The following is a 17,500-nucleotide window of genomic DNA, read 5'->3' on the forward strand; positions in this document are numbered from 1 at the left end:
TGTGTGTGTGTGTTTCTTTGCCCCATTTCTTTCTGCCACAGCTGAGATGAAATATTAATGAGGAGGGCAACACCCTAACCCACATTCTGTACCCTCCTCTGGCAGGAAACACACACACACGCACGCGCTCACGCTCAGATGGCTGATGTCTCAGATATTTCTGTCTGAGCTCAGAGAGGCGGGCTGTGCCGCCGGTTCCGGCCCATCAGACGCCGTGCTGCGGCAGCCGGCCGTTCATCGTTGTGTTGGATTGATGGAGTTCAGAGTGAAGTTTTTCCATCACGCTCATCAAATAACCCGACGCGCTCTGAATGTCGGCGGTTCGATAATCAATTTACCTGCTGTCTGTAAAGGTGTGAGCAGCTCCAGAGTTTGTTCCTAACAGCTGCTGCTCTCTGTTTACCTGCTTATGACACGTTTGCGGGCGCAGGCCGTCTCCCAGGCCGCACCGCGCCGCGGGTAATTAAAGCACAATAAGCCGCATTAGCAGCACGTTCTCAACAATGAGGGGATCTTGATTGGGGGGGCGGTTGCCGCTTTGCATTAGACACGGTCAGCTGGACGAGCCTTGCCTGGTGCATTCCCTGCATCGGTGCAGAGACTCTGGGAGATTCTCCCTCCGCTCTGTGTGTTTGTCTGCAGCTGTTAGTTTAATGCAACACTGACTTCAGTTGCTGCTGGCTCCCTGCTGCCTGCTCCTGTCAGGGTAACTTTATCTGCAACAAACAGCTTTAAGTTTTCAGTCAAACTTACACAAACAGACTCGCATTTATTCACACACTAATGTTTAGTTAGCAGGCTGCACCTCAGCGCCGGGTTTTATGTGGTCAGTATGAGGCTCCAGCAGCGATCTGACTGAGTTCTTGTTCTGCTGTGAGACCCTGAAGGTCTTCATGGCTTCATTAAAATAAAATGACAGCATGCTTCATCCATCTGGGATCATTATCCTGCTGCAACAGCCAGCTGTGTCCAGCTTTAACCATCTGACCCGAGCTGCAGCTCAGGTGGAAGGAAATCCAGGAAACCAAAAGTGTCCAACTGTAGAGCATGGTGGTGGTGGCAGCATGCTGTGGGCTGTTTGGCTGCCAGTGAATGGGAACTACCTCCAGGATCTCTGGAGGCTCTTTTGAAAAAGTTGACAAAATGCGACATGATGGTTCAGACTGCTGACGGTTTGAGAACCGCCGGTGCAGATCCACTTCAGGAAGTGGCATAGATCTGATTTTTAGGAGATAAAAGATCTGAATTGGAGCGCAGGGACTGCAGAGGAAAGTTGAGTCAGTCACATTTGGGAAAAAAAATTCTGATTTGTTTGGTTGAGTTCACCTAGTTGAATGTCAGATCAGCTCTCCTTTCTGGAAGAACTGGGAATGATGACATTGATGCTGAGTTCACAAACTGAATGTCGCTGCTGTTTTATTCCGGTTCAGCTGCAGCTGAGAGCCGGCAGGACGTTTTAAACCCGGCCGTTTGTCTCCTCTGGCTGCAGACGGACCTCTCTCTTCATCTCTTATTGAACGCTCCCAGAATCTCCACTATTTGCTTGAGGAGAGAAATTAAAGCTGAATCCAACGAAACAGTTCCTCCTCTTCTCTCTGGTGATGATCCCATCATTCCAATAATCCAGACGACGCGACACGGATACGGAGATACCATCAGAACCAGAACCGTCCTCATCACTCCAGAGATTAACTGGAATTAAGCCGTTTCTGTTGGAATCAAAAGTTCTGCTCCAGACCTCTGACTTCCTCAGACACTTTCTGAAAAGTCTCGGTCGGGTGACATTTAGGCGGGGAATGGAGAAAACGACTCGGAGCGCTTTGTTGGAAATCTATTAGAGAATTCCGGACCTTCCCTTCAGGACACATCCATCAGCCGCATTTCTGCTGCTGAAGCTCACGCTCCGCCTGCAGACGTTTGCAGCAATGCTCAGGTTTACAGTCAGTTTCTAATCAAGAGAGCAGGAGAGGAATATGGAACCAGAACCAGAACCTGTGGAGGATAACGCTCCAAGCAGACTCCCAACACGGAGTCTGGAGTTTCTCCCTGAAGCCTTGGGCAGTCAGCAGCGTGTTGGCTGATTCTCTGGTTTTTATGAATTTTGTGTAGAAATCTTGCAGCGAACAGATTCCTGAACTGATCCGGATGAACTGATCCGGATGAACTGATCCGGATGAATGGATCCGGATGAACAGACTCACCACACGACTCTGAGCTGATGGGAAGAGCCTGCATGTCAGCAGGTTCCTGATGACCTTTAACCTATTAAATACTGACATGTGAAGGCAGCACAGCCTTCAAATCTCATCATCTTTTAATGTATGAAGAATAAACCAAAATCCAGAAATACTGAGTGAAAACGTGAAACATGATCCATCAGAGAAGCTTACCTCCTGGTAGTCCAGTCGACCCGGTTCTACTGGAACCAGAACATCTGGAACAGAACCTCCAGCTGCAGTGGTTCTGAGTCCAACCAGCCTGTTCCCCTCCTGGCCTGTGGGGGCGCTGCACCAACAACCACTGAAGGAAACGACACTAAAACCTCTGAAGACACTGAGAGCAAACTTCCTGTTTCACCAGATGAAACAAGATGGAGGCTTCAGAGTTTAGTGATTTCTCTTTAGTCTTTGGCTGAAGACCAGGAGCCATTTCTGCTGCTAGCGCTAGGCTAGCATGTTAGCTTAGGTTGGATTTACCCAGAATGCCCTACTGTAGTCCACTTCCTGCTTTGGAGCGCTATCTGGTCCGCTTGGCGTTCAGATTGAAACAGAACCGGACCGAGGTTTGAAGGACCAGAGTTTGAATTCGCATTCAGAACCAGGAAGTGGATTACAGCGCAGGGCATTCTGGGTAACCAAAACAGGCATGCTCGTCTAGGGCTAGCAGAAGAAATGGTTTGTACCAAAGACAGAAAAGAAAGGAAGCAGAACCGGATCTGGACCGTGAGTTTTCATCCTCATGCAGTTTTCTCCTTCAGTTCTTCCTGACAGGCTTTTGATGATGAATCGTTCTTTAACTCCATGTAAGGTGGGATTTCTTCATCACCTGATGATGAGGGAGAACCTGAGCTGCTGAATGGGAACTTTGTGGCAGAGCGAGGTTCTGGTCCGGTGCTCGGCCTTAAAAACTGCTGCTGAAGCAGATCATAAAAGCTGATTTTATGAATTCATTAGCAGAGGTTTTATATCCAATTAAGTTTATTTGAAGCGCTGCTAAAATGGCATGAAGTATGAAACTGCTGCAGGTCTGAAGATGAGGCAGTGGGAGGAGCTAAAAAGTTCTGGCACATTCTCAGAAAAACCCGCTTTCTAACTGGGATGTCGGAACCAGGCGGGTTCTGCAGGAGGGTTCGGAACCGTCCAGAGGAGAACCAGAACACATTGAGGGGCTGGAGAGGAGGAGGAGGCAGCAGGCTGTGGGAGGAGTCAGTGAGGAAAGCTGGGCTCTCTCCTCCTCCTCTTCCTCCTCCGGGTGGAGAGCAGCGGACATTTGCGTGGATCTCCGCGGGGATCGGGACTCTGGCTGCCGTGGACGCGGCTGAGCTCTCGGCTGTCCTTCCGCCGTTTTTCATGAGATTCGGAACATCCAGCTGATCCCGACCCTCTGGTTCCGGAGGAAGATTGCGCTGCTTTGTTCGCGTTCTGGTCCCGGTGCTGGTTCGGAGCCTCTGGATTGATTGAGGAGCTGCTGCTAACTTTGGAGCAGCCTGTCGGGAGGAGGGACCGAGAGACCTGACACCGAGCACAGAGCTATATCTGTCCGCCGGACCGGACCGGACCGGAGCTGCGGGCAGCGGGAGGAGCCGCACACGGAGCGCCGCCACCGCGGCGACAGGACGGCTTAACCGGGGAGGAATTTCACGGTCAGTCTCCCTTCCTTCCTCCCTTCCTCGCTTCCTTGTTTCCCCCCTTGTTTTTCTCAGCTGTTCTTCCTGCGCTGCCTGAGGAAGAGCGGCGGCGGCGGCTCCCGGAGCCGCCGCCGCCGCCAGACGGAGCCCGGAGTGCGGGCAGAGCGCCTGCTGAGCCCCGCGGCTCCGCGGAGACTCGCTCCGGCTTCGGGAAAAGGTTTTTGGTTTTGGGTTTCGGAGGGGCTCTTGTCCGTGACATTATCCGGGCGGTCACGAGCTTCCACGCCGAACAGGTGCGTGATAGATGCGGGAGGGACCGCGCCGCCCGGGCCCGCCGCGCTGAGATTTCCGGAGTTATTTTGGGCTCCTGAAGGCAGCAGACCCGGAGCTCCCGCAGCCTGCGGGGCTCGGTGACCTCACTGGTCCTCGCTCCATTTTCTGTCGGTCACGAACCCGGCGCGAGCGCTAACGGGCCGGTAAGGGGCGCGTGCGCGCGCCGGGGCACACCGGGAGGGCGCGCGCCTCCTCCTGATTCCCCTCACGTTGACTTTGCCATGGAGACGTTTGACAGCGAGGACACAGAGGGTCCACACGACTCCTGCTGCCTTCAGGGACACCCGGACATGTGGAAGTCCAGCCGGTTCGGTCCTGATGAACCCAGCAGGGCCTGAACGTCCCAGGGAGGCTTCAGCTGCTGACCTTTGGGTTTGACCTCTTGACTGTCAGCTGAAAGTCATGTCCTGAAGTAATGAGACGGGAGCCAGTCTCAGAGGATGGGCCCCTGAGGGCCTCTGAGGAAGAAACTCCACTTCGCCTCTGTTGGGAACCCAATCAATACTTTTCAGTTCATCACAATCGGTTCTGTTTGGAGACACAGTGACGTAAATCACTGACCTGCTGCTCTGTGTGTGTGTGTGTTTCTCTATGTGTGTGTGTGTGTCTGTGTGTGTGTTTCTCTGTGTGTGTGTGTGTGTCTGTGTGTGTGTGTTTCTCTGTGTGTGTGTGTGTGTCTGTGTGTGTTTCTCTATGTGTGTTTCTTTATGTGTGTGTGTGTGTATTTCTGTGTGTGTGTTTCTCTGTGTGTGTGTTTCTCTATGTGTGTGTTTCTCTGTGTGTGTGTGTGTGTATTTCTGTGTGTGTGTTTCTCTGTGTGTGTGTGTGTTTCTCTATGTGTGTGTTTTTCTGTGTGTGTGTGTGTGTGTATTTCTGTGTGTGTGTTTCTCTGTGTGTGTGTTTCTCTATGTGTGTGTGTGTGTTTCTCTGTGTGTGTGTTTCTCTGTGTGTGTGTGTGTGTGTGTTTCTCTGTGTGTGTGTGTGTGTGTGTGTGTCTGTGTGTTTCTCTATGTGTGTTTCTCTGTGTGTGTTTCTCTGTGTGTGTGTGTGTGTTTCTCTGTGTGTGTGTGTGTGTGTGTTCTGTGTGTTTCTCTATGTGTGTTTCTCTGTGTGTGTGTGTGTGTGTGTGTGTGTTTCACTATGTGTGTTTGTGTGTGTGTGTGTGTGTGTGTGTGTGTGTTCACTATGTGTGTTTGTGTGTGTGTGTGTGTGTGTGTGTGTGTGTTTCACTATGTGTGTGTGTTTCTCTGTGTGTGTGTGTGTGTGTGTGTTTCACTATGTGTGTGTGTGTGTGTGTGTGTGTCTGTGTGTGTTTCTCTATGTGTGTGTGTGTGTGTGTGTGTGTGTGTGTGTGTGTGTGTGTGTGTGTGTGTCTGTGTGTGTTTCTCTATGTGTGTGTGTGTGTGTGTGTGTGAAACAGTCTCAGTACTGACTGAACAGTGCTGAGATCTCGGATCCGGATGCAGCAGAACCTGGGCTCCTCAGCTCCTTCCTCCTGCTGGTCGGTTTCTCCTCCATCGGCTGATCCTGGATCTGCTCTCTATTGGTTCTGTTTTCTCCTCTGACGGATCGGATCAGAACATCCCGTCGTATTGCTAACACCAGTTGGATCACAGCTGATCATGAACCGGATCAGCTTTCCTCGGTTCTGGATCTGTGCAAAGCGGATCCTGGAGCGGGGAGACGATCGGTTGATCCCAACAGACAGGGCGGGTTCTGGACGGATCCAAACCGAACAGGCTTATATCATGTCACTGGAACTTCACAATTTATCAAATTTGTCTCAATATGCAGAGAACTGCTTGGACGCCTGTAGATATTAGCTGGAGGGGACTGGATGTGTTAGTAGAGGTCAAAGGTCACTACCTGAGCGAGTACCTGAGCACCCCCATCAACAACTCTGTCTATTTTAGTAGCTAACATGCAGAGTGGAAACCATGGAAACCACAGAAGCTGCAGTCCTCAGCCAATCAGGAGCCAGGAAATGAATGGAGCTCCTGACCAGCCAATAGCGTGTCAGCTAGCATAGCGCTGAGATATTTCAGCTTCCCAAACAGCATCTTCTCCAGAGTCTCTCAGGCGGGCTGCTGCAAATGATTATTTTAGAAATCTATCGATTATTCTGACAGTTAATCAGGTAAATGTTGTCCTGGTCACTTTGTCTCAAGTCTGAAGTGTGAAAAACTATTTTAAACAATTTTTTCACCTGAATATTGTTATTCATCAGAAAATACGTCCAACATTATCCAGAACGTATTTCCTTGTTCAAATCTCCTCAGCGGACTCTCTGACAGCCACAGATAAAAGTTTAGAGTGTTTTGGGAACAGACTGTTAGCTGTTAGCGGTCGCTGCATGTGGTGGATGTTTTTGCTGAGGCGATGCATCATCAATGACGAGTTAATCTGAAACCAGCTCCATCTGCAGCACTCGGCTGCTCCTCTGTCCTGGTTCCTCTAAAATGATCCCACACTGCCACGTTTCGTCTCTTTCTTGGTGGCTCTTCTTTCTGTCGCTTGCCAGCTCCCTCCACAGCTGCTAATAGCTGTTAGCATTCTTTAACGGCCCACTGGCAGAAACGCAGCACAAACATCCTGGGAAACGCAGAACTGAATCAAATGCAGCAGGCGGGGCTTGACTGCACCTGTAAAAGTATTGAATCAGGAAGGAACCAATAAATCTTCTGCTGAAATCGTTTGGAAACTAAAACTCTGCAGATAAACCGTTTCAGCAAAACCATTTTCAGTGAAGTTAATTTTTTTAACTTTACTGCAGGCGTAGCGGAAACAGGAAGTCCGTCAGAACCAGAAGCTCCTCCAGATTAAACCAAATGAAAATGTTTGGCGATGCTTTCAGGCAGAAGAGCTGAAGTTTTCCTTGTGGGCCTGGCGGCGGACGGGTCGGTGTCGGCCGGTAATTAGTTCAGGGACATTAACTGCTGATCACTGGCTGCTTTATTAGCCATTTGCTGAGGCTGCTTAGCTTTCTGGACACCAAGCCAGACGGTCAGCTGGTCGGCCATGACGGCGTTCCCTCTGCCCGCCAGGAGCGGTAGACCCAGCCGGGCCGGACCCAGCCGGGCCGGACCCAGCAGGACGGGACGCTGGTTCTGGTTCCGCCAGGACCTGGTGTCGGTTAATCGCAGAGAGATTTTTCTGGGATCTCCATGACAATGAAGCGGTAAACCGTCTCCAGGATGATGTCCGCCATGATGTCCGCCATGATGTCCGCCATGATGTCCGGCTGAGACGCGGCGTCCGCCTGCTCTGGTTGCTGGGGAGACGGAGCCACATGCGGGGAGCGTTGCTCGGTCCGCTGTGAAGGAATCCAAACAACCCCAAGCAGAGAGGAGGAGCTGCAGCTTAGGAGACCTGCCTGCAATGCCACTCTGTTGCTCAGGTGCAGAACCAGAACCAGAACCAGAACCGGAACCTCCATCCTGTTGGATGAAGAATAAACCCCAAGATCCTAAAACCAGGCTTAAATTTATAGCATTGAAAATAATCAATTCACTGGAAAATAATCAATTCACTGGAAAATAATCAATTCACTGGAAGGTCCGGTTCTTCAAAACATCTCATATGATCCACAAATCGGATCTTCTGTATTTTCAGCAAAACCTGTTCTGATGATGTGGAGCAGAAAATAGTTTCTACCAACAAATCTGCAGAACCAGAACAGATCTTCAGTCAGTGTGCAGCCATTTTAAATAACACTGTGCGTGTGTGTTTCATGTGTGTGTGTGTGCGTGCGTGTGCGCATGTGTGTGTGTGTGCGCGTGCGTGCGTGTGTGTGTGCGTGTGTGTGTGCGCGTGCGTTGACTTGGGAGCCACTGAAGCTTAGGTGGGAAACAAACACAGTTGGCTGAGGAAATGAGAGCTGAGAGGAGCCGACTTGTTAAATCTGACGGTCAAACAACAGTCAACCTCTTCACACCAGTGTGTGTGTGTGTGTGTGTGTGTGTGTGTGTGTGTGTGTGTGTGTGTGTGTGTGTGTGTGTGTGTGTGTGTTGACCCAGACAGGAGGGAAGCCTCAGGTTGCTCAATGCTGCAGGTGTGAACGAGTCAGCAGCTTTTTAAAATAGCAGCAGTCTGACCATCCAGGATCAGCGTGCTGCAGAGCTCAATATTCCCACTGTCCCTGAACGTCCCTCAGCAGAAGAACTGGTCAGATTCAAACCACATCCCAGTTTGTAGTTATGGTTTCATCTACAGAGAGAAATTTTTTCAGTTGGTCACAAATAAACATTAAATCCTTCTGAGGTTAATCATGTGATGCTACTTCCTAAAAAACATGGAATAATTATTCTATTTAACGACCAGATCTATATTTAATGATCAGATCTACATTTAATGATCAGATCAGCTCCACACTGTGACATGGTTTAGTGGTTTAGAGCCTGAACTTTTCTCATGCTGAAGGTTTTCCAGCTGCAGGTTCATTGTTCGCTACAAACGCAGATATGAACTTGTAGCAGGTGATTTGCTCTCCTGGTCTTTTCGTCTCTCGTTGTTCCAACGTCCAGCGGAGGGAACGTTCTCTGAAACAAACACATCCAGTTCTCCAGAAACTCCCGGCTCCGGTTGAAAAGCCAAAAAAGCTCCATGACACTCACGAAGCTGCGCTCCAATCGCGTCGGCAAAGGCGGATCAGGATGTCATGTATTCATCCCATTAGTCAACCCAGCCGTCCAAACGTTCATCAGCACGTTTATTCCCCTCCCGTTCAGCCGTCAGTCATGTAGCAGGAGGCAGCGACGAGCCGGAGCCGGACCTGAGAATGTGACGAGTTGATTTATTGGGCAGGAGGCTGCTGGGAGAAGACGGGGTTTAGAAAGTGAGAGAGCGAAGATGGAGGAGGAAACGAGGCCTTGATGGATGCAGGAGGGAGCGTCCGCCCAGGGCGACCCCAGAGGACGGGGCGGGGGCGTTTACATGCAGCACAGCTTTACAGGGCGATAAGGCAAACAGACGGCACGCCCAGATCCCCGCTGCTGGCAAAACGACGACTTCAAAGAGCCGCCAGAGATCCTGATCTCTGCAGCCGCCAGTTTCCGGTTCAACGCCCAGGAAACGACTGCTGTTGGAGCATCGAGACGCAGCAGCAGAGAGCTGGCAAACGGCGGCCATGTTGGTTCAAGATGGAGCTGGCAAACGGCGGCCATGTTGGTTCAAGATGGAGCTGGCAAACGGCGGCCATGTTGGTTCAAGATGGAGCTGGCAAACGGCGGCCATGTTGGTTCAAGATGGAGCTGGCAAACGGTGGCCATGTTGGTTCAAGATGGAGCTGGCAAACGGCGGCCATGTTGGTTCAAGATGGAGCTGGCAAACGGCGGCCATGTTGGTTCAAGATGGAGCTGGCAAACGGCGGCCATGTTGGTTCAAGATGGAGCTGGCAAACGGCGGCCATGTTGGTTCAAGATGGAGCTGGCAAACGGCGGCCATGTTGATTCAAGATGGAGCTGGCAAACGGCGGGCATGGCGGTTCAAGATGGAGCTGGCAAACGGCGGCCATGTTGGTTCAAGATGGAGCTGGCAAACGGCGGCCATGTTGGTTCAAGATGGAGCTGGCAAACCACAGGTTTTGTTGTTCAGCTCCACCTGGATGTTGATGAGGTGTTTGGATCTCTGCCAGCACTGTGAGGGGTCAAAGGTCAACTCTAAAGCCATACATAAAGTTGAGCTCTACCTGTTCTTTTTCAGGATTTCCAGATTCTTTTTTTATTACTCCTGCTTGTGTTCATAGCTCAAATCTAAAGTCTGAAAGAAACTGAAGCTTGAAGCAGAAATGGCTGCGCGTTGCTCCCTGACACGCTATTGGCTGCTGTTTGCAAGCAGCCAATAGAAATGCGTTGTTCGTTTCCTGTACTGCTGACTGGCTGCAGATGTAGAGGATTGTAGTGGTTAGCTACTGTTGTATCGCTGGGGACAGTTGAATGAATATTGAGCTGTATTTGGTGTTTGAACTATTGACTATTAGTTAAAGCTACACTAATCATTTATCCTGATAATTAATGGATTAATTGGACAATAACTTGCTGGTTAGATGTGGACAGATTATTTCTGATTCTATAACTTATGATGAAAATTTTTTTGAAGCGCTCCGTGGGTTCTCCCAGTGGAAACAGACACACTGGCCTACAGGTTTTAGTTTCCCTGCTTTAATGTTCAATTGATTGCAGTTTAACTATTAATAAGTGATCAATTGAAACCAGCTGGAAACATGCAGGACATGGGAAACACAACACCTTCCTCTAAGCACTCAGTGGTTCTGCTTCATTAATAAATGGTGAGGAACACAATTACTGTCCTCAGGTCAGAGGTCAGATCGGAAAGATTTACTGACCAGCCGGGTCCTGGATGTACCTGTCCCAGTCTGGACGGAGGAACAGAGAAACTGTGTGTGTGTGTGTGTGTGTGTGTGTGTGTGTGTGACACAGCAGATCCCTGCTGAAGGTGTGTCTGCAGCTGATTGGTTGGTTCTGCTCTAATATTTCTCGCTGCAGGTGAGATGAGAATTGATGACCTGCATCAGCAGGGAGGATGGGAAGAGATGCCTATCACACACACACACACACACACACACACACACACACACACACACACACACACACACATCCGTTAGGAGACACAGCGTTCCAGAGTTGGTGCATGTCGGGGTTTCTGGCAGCGGACCCAGATCGGACCAGTTTCTCCTGGCTGGTCAGGTTATTGGTATCGTATTGGTTATTGATTAGCATTTTGTCCTCTCTGCATGTGTCAGTAGAGGACAGAAAAATCCCTTTGGTTTTACAACAACCATTAATTATTTGCTCTGTTTGTTTGAGTTGATTTAAAATTGAGCCCTAACTCATTAACATTTCCATGTCATTACATGAACTTCAAACCCGATGCGTCGTTTCCTTCCTGGTTCTGTCAGCTGGTTGATGCATTTGGTGTTTAACAACAATATTTTTAAACATCAGGATTTTGCAGCATCTGTGTGAGATGAGCTGAATATTAGGAGGATGATGGTGAGACGTTGTGCGGATGAATCTGTGCCAGTGAGTCAAAGTTGTGGTTCTAAAACGGGTCGGCCGGTTGGAGGCTCCCTCCCACACCTCCTCTGTCTGAATGAGTCACAGAGAAAAATAAAACCCGGACCCGGTTTCACCCAAACGCGTTTGACCTCTGAGGATATTTCTGTCTGACTGGTGGAGCGCGGAGCCGCTGCAGCCAAAACCCAAACCAATATGTACGACATGGCCGGACCGCTCCGTTTGGGACAATCGCCGTCGCTTCACGAAGCTCGGCTTCACAGCAGGAGAAGGCGACTCGTATCCGACGTTTTCACTGCCGTCTGAACAAAACGATTCCCACGCAAAACATCAAATCTGGCAAACTTTCAGATGTGGAAAATCTGGACATGAACGATGTGTGAAATCACACACACACACACACACACACACACACACACACACACACACACACACACACACACACACACACACACACACACACACACACACACTCCCAATAGAACCACTGAAGATCCCAGTTCAGGTTTCTAACAGGAAGGTGAAAAAAATAAAAACAGACCTGAACAGTTTAAACTGGGAGAGTGTGTGTGTGTGTGTGTGTGTGTGTGTGTGTGTGTGTGTGTGTGTGTGTGTGTGTGTGTGTGTGTGTGTGTGTGTGTGTGTGTGTGTGTGTGTGTGTTGCTGTCCAGCTGTCTCTTTCAGTCAGCTGTCGATCTCACACATCCAAACACACGTGACCTGCTGCCGCCAGCTGTCAGAGTCCATCATGTCTGACCTGGTGGTCCGGTTTGACCACACACACACACACACACACACACACACACACACACACACACACACACACACACACACACACACACACACACACACACACACACGCTGAGCTGCTGCTCCTTCATGTTCCAGAATAATATTCCAGGAACCTTTAAATCTGTGTTTTCTGCCTTTAATTCCCCCAAAGCTCTTCAGGCTGAATCAGTTTAAATTTGATCCGCGGTTCGTTGAGCGTTCTGGTTCTGGTCCTGACTTCCAGCCCAGGTTCTGTCTGGTCCGGCCGTGTTGACGTCGGACCGGTTTTTACTCTGACTTTCTTGTTCGTCTTGCAGGGAAACATTTGAGTTGTTAATGTTGATGAATATTCATGAGGCTGTAATCCCATTAAACTCATCTCAGTTCCTCTTTATTCTGGTTTCAGAACCGACCCATGATGAGGTTCTGAAGCTTTTTCCTCCCTGAACATGTTAAACATTTTCATAACTTTAGTTTCGATTTGCTGGTTTTGTGGTTGAGATTCAGAAAACTAAACATCTTTTCTTTCACATGACAAACAAAGTCATAGAATCATCTGATTGATCAGATTGGACGCTGTCGTTATTTATTAAAAACATCTTTAATCTTTAAAGCGGGAGGAACCATCTACTCTTCCTGTTTCCCCCGACGGTAAAAACCTTCTGCTGGTTTTACACCAAATGCTTCAGTCATTCAGTTGCACATTCTGTACAGCTTAGTAATGATCTCTACTTTAAGAAATCTTTTTATCTAACATCCAGCAGCAGGTAGGGGAGGGGCAGCAGATTCTCAGGCTGTTTTCCTCCTTCAGTCGGGTCGACCCGGTTCTACTGGAACCAGAACATCTGCTCCACCTCCAGCTGCTGTGGTTCTGAGTCCAACCAGCCTGTTCCCCTCCTGGCCTGTGGGGGCGCTGCACCAACAACCACTGCAGGAAACGACACTAAAACCTCTGAAGACGCTGAGAGCAACTTCCTGTTTCACCAGATGAAACAAGATGGAGAATTTCTCTTTAGTCTTTGGCTGAAGACCAGGAGCCATTTCTGCTGCTAGCGCTAGGCTAGCATGTTTAGCTTTGTTGGATTTACCCAGAATGCTCTGCTCTGTAGTCCACTTCCTGCTTTGGAGCGCTCTCTGGTCCGCTTGGCGTTCACATTCAAACTGAACCAGACCGAGGTTTGGAGGACCAGAGGTCAGAGGTCGATTAGCGTTCACACCTGACCAACCGGGCCGGATTTTCTAGACAGATGGACTGGAGTCGGGTGAAAGCGGGCTGAATGCTGCTGCTTCACGGTTTTATGACAGGACTGTTAGTTTCCAGGATTTCCCAGCAGCCTCTGGGTGACCCACGCCTGCAGACTGGTTGACTCGCGGCTTGGTTCTTGTTTTGGAGGTTCGGTATCGTGTCAGATGAGCAGTTGGACGTTGTGCTGTCAGCTGGGTCTGCAGATGAAGCTCAGAATGTAATCAGAGGTTCTTCAGCAGTAATTATGTCTCGGCCCTCCCTGCGAGACGCCTTCATGTTTCATTCCCTGCAGCAGTTGCATCGTTATAATGAAAAGATTCTCAACATTTCCCCTCATGAGCTGTTAGCATCCTCTCTCTCTCTCACACACACACACACACACACACACACACACACACACACACACACACACACACACACACACACACACACACACACACACACACACACACACACACACCGAAAAGCTCTGATCAAAGTGGACGCATGTTTGGCTGTGTTTGCAGTAGAACCATAATTCCCATGATTCCCTGCTGCTGCTTTCCTTACAGCTGTTTATTTGTTCAGGGCCTCTCCTCAAATTAAATCCTCATTTAGGAGAAGCTGCTGAGCCCCAGGGGCCCGAGGGGCCAGGGCTCCTCAGTCCATCCGACGATGTTTTCAGATCGCTGCATGCCGGGGCGTCGGTGAAGGTCAGGTTAGTGGGCCCGATGTCCCGGTTCCTGCCGGTTCCGTCCGGATGTTTGGCGCTCGGTGGGGCCCGTTTTCCTCTGGATGGTTCCACAGATGAGATCTTTTGTGGAGACGAGGCGTTCCAGGCGCTGCAGGTCGTCTGCTTGTGTAGTCCGGAGCTGTAATCCGTCCCGCTCCGTGTTGATGGAAGCCGGGAGGTCAGAGGTCGCCGCTCCCCTCTGTCCTGCTTCCTGTCACCGATGTGACGGCGCCGCGCCGCCCCCGCCGGGTTTCGTGTTTTCATCGAGGAGTGGCCCAACAGAGGGTCACCTCTGGAGTTCCTGCTGTGCTGACGTTCCTGACTCGCCCTGCTCCCAGCGAGCGGCCGGGGAGCGGCCGGGGGGCGGCCGGGGGGCGGCCGGAAACGTCTGCAGATGTTCGGTCAGATGTTGTTGTTTCTGAAGGTTCTGTTGAAGTGACTCGGATCAGAACTCATCCCAACTCCAGATCCCATGAAGTTTCTAGTTTCCAGCTGAAAGCTGTCAGGAAGTCTGTTTTTTGGAAAACCATTTTCAGGTCAGTTTTCTCACCCAGTTTTTCTCCAAATCGTCATTCTGCCGTTGTCTTCCTATAAACGCGTCTGGAGAGTCCGACGGTCCGGATCGGGATCCGACGTCGCGGCGGTTCCCTCCCGTTCCTCAGCCGGGGTTCTGATCACGGACGTCTCTGTGGCGAATGCTGCTCCACTAACAGCCCCACAGCATGATGCAGCCGCCTCGGTCCTGTCATCAGTTCTTTCTGATTGGGGAAAATCGTCTCTATGATCAGATTTAAATAAACACTGTCAATAACATCAATATCAAAAATGAGTTTCAGTTTTGGAGAAATCGTTGTTGTGATTCAGGAATCATTTCTATAAATATTGATCTGTTTTCCTTTAATCGCCTCTTTTTATGCATCTCCATGTTTTGTCCTGTAAAGTCCAGTAAATCCTGGGTTCCTCCATATTTGACCTACTACTTTGCTGCTCTGACTCATTGCTGCTTTCATCTGGAACCGGGTTTAAATGTTCTGCATCATCCTGTCTTTAGAAACGCGGCCCAGTTGGAGTTCCTCCTCCGCTCAACATGCTTTTTAATTCATTGGAAGAGTTTCAGTGTTGCATGGCGCTGGCTCTGCCTGCCACCTTATGTTCACACATATGGCCCAGCGCAGCGGCAGCTAGCGCCGGCTCGGCCTTGGACTAGACGGTGGATTGCCCGGTGATTGATTGCCTTTCTGGCGGCGCATCGCTCCGTCCCGATCCAACTGCAGCCGAGCTAATTACAGAGAGTAATTAAGAGCGGGAGCAGATTAATCTGAATTCAGTTGAAGGATTTTTGGAGGCAGCGTAGATCGTTCGCTCAGAGGTCACAGCTGATAACGAGGTCGGAACCGGCACAAAGACTCGGAACAATCCGGACTTCTTCCCTCCAAGAGCAGCAGTAATCTGTTTACCCCGAACACCAACACCGAGTCTAATCTGAGGGCTGAACACCTAAATCTCATTGTGCAGGTAAACGGTGTAATCCTGCTTCCCTCCAGAGGAAACGCGTCGCTGGCGGCCAGCGGTCCATTACTACAGAACCGACCCGGTTCTGCCAGGCGTCTCTCCGTCTGATGGGCCCCAGGTGGGAATCTGTCACTATTATTGGCTCCTGGCTGGTTCTGCTGCGTCTCATTGGCTGCTGGGGGAAATTCCAGCTGACACTCCGGTTCAGGTCCAGACAGGAACTTTCACACCTTCTGGATCCAGTTTGTCTGAAATGGGCTCAGTTTCAGCCCGGGTTCTCATCTCCACAAGCCCATCAGAATCAGAACCTCTTGCTGAGATTGAAACTTTCTTCCAGGTTCAGTTCTGACACGCTGAGCCGTTTCGGATTTTCTGAAGGAGGAACTAAAACCCAAACCGGGTTGGGTCTTGATGACTGCAGACTTTCCCTTGTTTGTGTGATTTAGTTTTGTTCTGCAGTATTTTAGGGCCTCTGAGGTTTTTCCTGTCCAGAACCTGGATTCTGCTCTCGGACGTTGATCTGCGTGTTTCCGTCTCTTTGCTGCTGCTCCAGTATTTCTGGACGGGTCACACGGCCGTAATTATTATTTGGGTCGGGATGCGGACGCCGTCTGAGTCGCGCTCTGATGCGGCGCCAGGGAGCAGCTGCCTTGTCATTCACACCAAATAGGAAATGCATCTGCAGCTTTCTATCTTTAGATCCACTCAGCAGTTTTCACATAGTGTTCTGAACCCGACCCGCTCCCTGTGGCCCAGTCCAAGCACCGCTGACCGGCCGCATCACAGTTGGCGTTTAAAAATAGAGCAGAGCCTCTTTCACATTAAACTCACAAACCCCACATACAATAACTCCTAAAAGGTCGAACCAGAGAGACCAGCAGAACCGGCTGGTTCTGGTCAAAACCCGCTGGGTTCAGAAGTTTGTCATTGCTGGAGCCGCTGCAGTCTTGGTTCTGCTGGTGAGAACTGGACCACGGGAAGAGTTGACCTTTTTTACACTTCTCATTATCTTCAGTTAATCTCGAGATTGATACATTTCTGTTTTGTTTGATCGGTTCTGTTTTGTTTGATCGGTTCTGTTTTGTTTGATCGGTTCTGTTTCTCTGCTGTACGGTGGCCCTGAGCTGTAAACCACTTTAATATTAATGTAGCACAACTGTAAATGACAACAACACCACAACATTATGAAAACGGAAAGAGTGTCCCAGTTGGAGTCCTGAGAGATCGCTGATTGGACGACGGTGCTTTTGAGCCGGAAGTGATCGTTGTTGCGATGCGCTCTCGCGTCGGCCATATTGAAAGTGGCTTCACACCTCTACAGTGATGGACTCACAAACATATTAACACAATTTCATAATCCAATGTGCATCTATTTGAAGATATGAACAAAAAACATGACTTCATTTCAGGTTTTATGCATTTTAGTGTAAAAACAAACTTTGATGATAGTTGTCAAACTTTAGCTACATATTTGTACTGTTTTGTGTAATATGTAATATGTCAGCTGTTCTATAGACAGCAGTGTGAACAAAATCTAACAGACTAAATTATTTTCAATTTTCCTCATAAATTCTCTTAATACCCTAATAGTTCATATTGAGATATTTCACTTAAAATACACAAAAAGTGAAAGAAAAAAGTGCACAATGCATTACAAAAGAATTATATTATACAGGCAACACAGAGACAGACAGGGATTCAGTCTGCTGGTCAAACTGGGACCAGTTTGGTGACTGGCTAGTCACAGGCTAAAGCTAATGATAACAATGATTTAACAATAGAAAATACATCCCTGATTCATTCACATTCAGAAGAAACAAACATATCTCCACCATATCATTAGCGTCTGTTGGTGTCTGTTAGCATCTGTCAGCATCTGTTAGCGTCTGTTGGTGTCTGTTAGCATCTGTTAGCATCTGTCAGCATCTGTTAGCGTCTGTTAGCATCTGTTAGCATCTGTTGATGTCTGTTAGCATCTGTTAGCGTCTGTTTTATCAGATGTCAGTGAGGCTGATGTGTTCTGTTGGAACTTATTTTATAACATT

The 17,500-nt window shown here is 49.3% G+C and overlaps 1 protein-coding gene across 1 annotated transcript in view; it reads left to right on the forward strand.

Moving 5' to 3' along the window:
• The first annotated feature begins 3,483 nt into the window (after nucleotides 1-3,483).
• Nucleotides 3,484-17,500, forward strand: part of LOC129356698 (dystroglycan 1-like) — a 27,761-nt gene continuing 13,744 nt past the window's right edge. The window contains 1 exon segment of the mRNA XM_055026262.1: nucleotides 3,484-3,862. The gene's annotated coding sequence lies outside the window, so the exon portion shown is untranslated.

Source organism: Poeciliopsis prolifica, unplaced genomic scaffold, assembly GCF_027474105.1.
Source record: "Poeciliopsis prolifica strain line A6 unplaced genomic scaffold, Auburn_PproV2 SCAFFOLD187, whole genome shotgun sequence".
Taxonomy (NCBI): domain Eukaryota; kingdom Metazoa; phylum Chordata; class Actinopteri; order Cyprinodontiformes; family Poeciliidae; genus Poeciliopsis; species Poeciliopsis prolifica.